At 44.5% G+C, this 6,432-nt stretch overlaps 1 non-coding gene across 1 annotated transcript; it reads right to left on the bottom strand.

Moving 5' to 3' along the window:
• Window positions 1–1,384: 1,384 nt before the first annotated feature.
• Window positions 1,385–1,456, bottom strand: trnaa-cgc. Its single transcript has one exon. It is a non-coding gene; the product is annotated as a tRNA-Ala (tRNA).
• Window positions 1,457–6,432: the final 4,976 nt, after the last annotated feature.

Below are 6,432 nucleotides of genomic sequence, written 5' to 3'. Positions count from 1 at the left end.
GTCCTGGGGAGCTGTTGCATTGTTGAGGTGCCGTCTTTTGGATGAGACGTTAAACCAAGGTCCTGTCTGCCTGTTTTTGTGGATGTTAAAGATTCCAGTGCACTATCCGAAAAGAGGAGTTTCTCCCAGTGGACGGAGTGTTAATGGAGAACAGGGTGGGTGTTCTACATAGGATCAAGGGGAACAGGAGTAGGCCATTCAGCCACTAAAGCTGTTCCACTATTCTATTAGATCTTAATGATCTACATCTCAACTCCATTTACACGCCTTTGCTTCATATCCCTTGATACCCTTACCTAACAAATATGTATCAACCTCAATCTTGAAAATTTGAATTGATCCAGTTTCTGAAAGGATGAGATTGGATGGACCAAAAGGCCTTCTAAATCCGAACCAATTTTTTGAGGTCTAAATTGGTTTCATTTGAATTTGCTGACATGCATTATTATTATTAAATGTAAGGAATTTTTTTTTACTTTAAAAAAATAACAATTATTGGTCACTCAGTCCATGACTGTTTGTGGGGCACTGATGTGCCCAATTGCCCACAAAATATAGTCAATTCACTTTATAATACATTCTGTGAAGTGCTTTGAGACGTCTCAACAACATGATAAGGTGCTATATCAAATGCAGGGGTTATTATTATTATTATTAACAACAACAACTTGCATTTATAGAGCTTCCTTCATGTAGGTGAATGCAAATTATTCTTATTCTTATAATAAGGATAAACTTTGGGGATAAATAATACAGCCTAAATTGTGAGCACAAAGTGGGACTTGAACGTTCAGCCTTTTGACTGAAAGATGAGAGTGTTAACGACTGAGCCAGTATAACACAAGGTACTCGTACCTTCCTTGTTTCTCCTCAGGCTGTGGTGGTGGTGGGGTGGGGGGAGGGGAGAGCGAAGAGGGAACTAAACATAGTTTAGCTCTGAGGTCACAGTGGTGCTGCAGGGTCATTTATCTTTATTTGCTGAACTCCACGTCCGGGTTTAAAATTGACAGGTTGACAAAAAGCACTCCAGGAGGCCTTGGCAGAGAGATAGATCTTATCTGTGTTCAGAGGAGATAAGGGCAGCATCTGCTGGTGGTGGTGGGGTGGGGGGGGAAGAGGAGAAATTGAGGTTGGTGAGGGGATAAGTAATATAATAATCCTTGCATTTGATAGAGTGCTTTTCACGTCTTCTAGACGCCTCAAAGCGTTTCACCGAATGTACTGTAATGTGAATTGACTGTATATTTTGTGGGCGAAGCGCGGCTGTCAATTGCGCACAGCAGTGTCCCACAAACCGTCGTGGATTGAGTGACCAAATTACTATTATTTTTTTTCTTGAGGGATTATTATCAGGCGTGTGGAGCGAGGAACTTTGCCCAAGGTTTCGCCCTGCTGGGAATCGAACCCAGGACTCTCGCTTGCGAGACGAGCGCTCTAACCACTGAGCTACAGGACTCCACGGGGAGCTATAGGATGAGTGGAAGATGGGGGTGGGGTGTGGTGGGTGGTGCGAAACTCTTACCGGCCACCTTCAAAGGCAACAACAAAATATTGCACTTATACGGTGCCCTTCACGTCTCAGAATGCAGTATAGTGTCTGGGTTGGATGCTGAGCAAGGGAATAGAGGGAGGTGACTGTAGGCGTGAAGAGTCTTCAGGAGGGATTTAATGGATAAAGCGGGGCAGAGGCGAAGGGATTGGGACAGGAGGCAGAATAATAATAATAATAATTTCAGCCAGGAAGACATCTCAAAACCCTTCACAGTATTTTTTTTACTGTGAAACGTGGTAACTGATTGTATTTTGGAGACAAACTTTTGTTTAATTTCTGAATAATTTTCTCCTGCTGGGAGAACTTCAATGAAAACCTTTCAGCGATAAAATTTGCCACATTTAGTAATAGGTTGCGTGTGGCAAATATATGACTACTAGAGGAGGGATCCATAGAGATGTTCAAAAAGAGAGTTTTTGTGTTAGTCTGGCTCAGTTGGTAGCACTCTCGCCTCTTAATCAGAGGGTTGTAGGTTCAAGTCCCACGTCGGGACTTTGAACTCAACTCACAGGTCTAGACTGATGCTCCCGTGCAATGCTGGGGGTGCGCTGCAATGTCAGAAGGTGCGGTCATAGGCGGTGGGTTTATCACTACTGCTTTATCACTTTAAGGGGAGCTCGGAGGGGAAAGCCCTGAGCCCTGAGGAGGACCACAGCCAGTCCTCCGAGCAACTTCAACCAACAGCGCCCAGAAGCCCCGTTTTGCCCCGCTCCCAATTTGTCGGAGGTACCCATCCACTCCTGGTCCGGTGGGTTGCATGTCAGGGTGTCCTCACCTCTGACTGGGCAATGGATCTATCGTTCAAACTAAAGGGTTGTATGTCTTAAAGGGGTCCGACTCTATAATTGAGTCTTACTCAGCCATCGCCTGCATCCCCCAAGAATATTTTCACCCGCTGCCTATGGATGCCATCCTTTAGATGAGGCATTAAACTTGTCTGCCTGTTCAGATGGATGTTAAAGATCCTGTGGCACTATTTGAAAAGGGAAGAGAGTTTCTCCCAACGTAATGGCCAAAAATCCCCCAAGTAAAATTGGTCATTCACTCTGTGGCTGTTTGTGGGACATTGCTGTGTGCAACTGGTTACCACATTTCACCCACAAAATATGCAGTCAAAATCTCATAACAGTATATCCTGTGAAGCGCTTTGAGACGTCTCAACAATGTGATAAGGCGTTATGTCAAATGCAAGGATTCTTTTTGTCTATAATCATTAGAATAACACTCCTTACATTTGATATAATGCCTTTCCCATCAGGAAGACGCCTCAAAGCAGTTCACAGGACATACTGTAAAGTGTACTGACTATGTATTTTGTAGGTGAATGCAGTAGCGAATTAGCGAATTTTCTCTTTTTGAAGGGAAGATATTTAGGCGCTGGAGGTAATAATAATAATCCTTACATTTCAAATTGCTGCTTCTTAAATGAAAGAAGGTGGTTTTAGGAAATTGATCTGCGTTGGCAAAAAGCCGTGGTGTTTACTTGGTGGTTCTCAGTCAGTCAATACATGGTTTACAACAACAACAACAACATGAGGACTAACGTGTCCCAGATCGCAGAACAATGACCAAGTTTGATGCTGAGCCGGGGAGAAAGGGAGGTGATCATAGGCACTGTCGAAGAGGAAGGTCTCCAGGTGCGATCTGACAACGACGGAGGAGAAGTGCGAAGGTGAAAAGTTTTCGAGTGATGTTAAACTGAACTTCAGAACGTCCTTGTTGGCTTTTGCTCCATGTCAGACAGATTGTTTTTAACAGGCGGGGGCAGTACCGTGGTGAAGGGGAATGATTAAACGATTTAAGTTTCATGTGCAAAGAAGTGAGAATTAAGAATTACAATCCTGTGGAATTGAAGAGACCCAGAGACAGAGTAGAAATGGGATGAGCTGAGACAGGAGTCACTCTGGATTAGCTCGAATCCAACCTGATTTTTTCTTTACCCCCATTTATCATGTATCTTCCATCTCACATTACACTGCATTGTGACATGAATCTGCCTTAACAGCCGGAGGTCAGAGCAGTGAGTACTAAACCTTATCGTTGTATGTGTATTTTTTACAGTCACCCCATGGTAAGGAAGTTAATAATAATAATCATAATCCTTGTATTTGATATAGCGTTTTATCAAGTCTTTGAGATGTCTCAAAGCGGTTCACAGAATATACTCTGAAGTGAATTGACTGTATATTTTATGGGTTAAATGCGACAACCAATAGCTCACAACAGTGTCCCGCAAACAGTCGTGGATTGAGTGACCAAATAATTCTAAATTATTTAAAAACATTTTTTTAAGGGATTATTACCTCCAGAAAGCGATCTGCCAATTGACTAACGACCAGGTTCTTACTTACTGCTAGATAAACAGAGGTGTGTGGAGCAAGGAAACTTGCTCAATGTTTTGTCCTGCCCGGGAATCGAACCCAGGTCCTCTCGCTTGCAAGACGAGTGCTCTGATCGCTAAGCTACACAACTTCTCTATTATTATATATTATTACTATACATAGATTATAAGAATAATATTGTCACATAATGCTTGGCACCTATCATGTCCAAATATCTCAAAGCACTTCACTCCTCATGATAATTCATATCCTTTGCATTTGATTGAGAGCCTTTCATGTCGGGATGACGTCCCGAAGCACTTGTAATTGAAGACACCTGACAGATCGATAGACCCACGTATGATAATATTATTCTTCAATCATGAAGCTGCACCATTCCCAATAGGACCTGATAGCCTGTCCTCTATGCATTACATATAAGGTCTGTAATAACACAGTAGCACACCTTAGACAAAGTCACCTCATAAAACACTTCAAACGCTTCCCCAAGGTTTCTCGCTCACTGCATTTGCCTGTGTCACAAAGGCCTATAATAGTCTTTCTTTGATGTTGTAAAAGGTTGTAATAGTTTATCATTTCCATCTCTCGATAAAGCGTATGCACAGGGGAACGATTCTGCGCTAAGGTTGTTTTCTCACACATTCTTACTAAAGCTCTGCACGGCTTACATATCATTGGAAATAACAGAGCGGCAAGAGAGCCTTCAAGATCCCGACATGCGTTTGACACCCAAGGGATGTTAATAAATTACTTAATCATTGTTCTCTTGCTTTGCCCTGTCATCTAGAGCTCTCTAGATTGGGTTCTACCCTGTACCTTTCTTCGTGGCCGTTGCTTTGTATGTATCTGACTGAGTAAAGCTGCTGTCAGAAATTACATGCAACTCACCTGGGTCTTTCATAGCTAGGGTGATGCATCATCTCTTTCTTCTTCAAAGCAATGACCAGGGAGATCTCATTATAACTCTTCCCGTGCTAGACAAGCTTTTTTTGGTTGCAGTCCCCCCATTACCCTTGGTACTTGAATAGGAACTGCTGCCATTAAACACTTAACCAAAGGAAACAAAATTAATATGCGCAGATGATGCAGAAAATCCTTCCGTCCCTGGATAGTAGTTAAGGATAACTTCTGTGGATCAGATAACTAATAGAAGGAGAGGAATGACATGGGGATATTACTGCTGGGTTCACTCCACTCTACAGTATATTCTGTGAAGTGCTTTGGGATGTCCTCCTGACATGAAAGGCGTTATGCCAAATGTAAAGATTATTATCATAATAATATTTGCATTTGATATAGCGCCTTATCACATCATTGAGATGTCTCAAAGCACTTCACAGAATATACTGTAATGTTAATTGACTGTATTTTGTGGGCGAAAATTATTATTATTATAGGAATAGAAGGAGGCCGGTAAAGACTATTCAACCAATTTATTAGGTCATAGCTGACATTTTAATTCCATTTCCCTGCCTTTTCCTCCAAACCATTATAACCCTTAATTCCCAAGTCTCTATCCATGTCTCTTTTACCAACCCAGTTGATTTTGCTTCCACATTCTTCTGGGACTGTACGTTAACGTCACTCTCTGGTAAAATGTTCCCTCCTCTGAATTTGAGGGTGGGTCCCCTTGAGCATTCCTCAATAACATTTTTGACACAAAGCTCCAGCTATAATGAGATCTCCCCGGCTGTGACCTCCGTTCCACGATTGGCGGACGCGCTTTCAGCCACCAAGCCCCGAAACTCTGGAGCACTCTCTCTCTCTCCCTCCGCCTTGCCCCTTCCTTCCCAACTTCAGGTCGCGCCTGAAAACCTTCCTCTTCAACATACGGTCACCTCCCCTTCCCTCCAGCCCAGCCCAGCTCAGCCCAGTACAGCCCAACCCAGCCCAGCAGGCACCGTGGCTCGCTGAACACTCCTGTCCGCTCTGAGTCTCAGTGTGCGCACATTGACTGCCGCAAGTGACCCGAGCTGCCCCAAGATGTTCCCGACCCTGTCCCCTTCCCTCCACACACCCGCTCAACACTCCTCTCCCTCCGCCTGCCCCGACTCCTATCCTTTCTCGACTCCCCCACAACCTCCCTCTGCTCCTCCCTGCACATTCTCTGTCATGCCCACCGTGGTAGACGCTATCGGCTCTCCTACAGTGCCCACCCTGACTGCCCCTTCCCCCACTCTTGCCGCAAGGCCCACCGGCCCTCACCCATGGGAACCAACCTTTTCTCCCTCACTCACATCCCCATCCAAAAATCCTGCTCTACCTCTGCCGACTTCTCCTCCCTCCTCTCTTCCGTTAACCTCTCCCTCCTCAACCATTCGCCCACCCACGACCGTGGCCACCTCCTTGACTTGGTGATCACCAGGGGCCTCACCGTCTCGGACATCATCATTATTGATAAAGCAATCTCAGACCACCACTTCATATCCCTCAACACTTCCGTATCCCTTCCCCTTTCTCAACCCTCCAACATCGTGGAGTCCTGTAGCTCAGTGGTTAGAGCACTCGCTTTGCAAGCGAGAGACCTGAGTTCAATTC

The sequence above is a fragment of the Callorhinchus milii genome, unplaced genomic scaffold (assembly GCF_018977255.1).
Source record: "Callorhinchus milii isolate IMCB2004 unplaced genomic scaffold, IMCB_Cmil_1.0 Scaffold1, whole genome shotgun sequence".
Classification (NCBI taxonomy): Eukaryota; Metazoa; Chordata; class Chondrichthyes; order Chimaeriformes; family Callorhinchidae; genus Callorhinchus; species Callorhinchus milii.
This window is presented reverse-complemented; position numbering and strand designations above follow the sequence as displayed.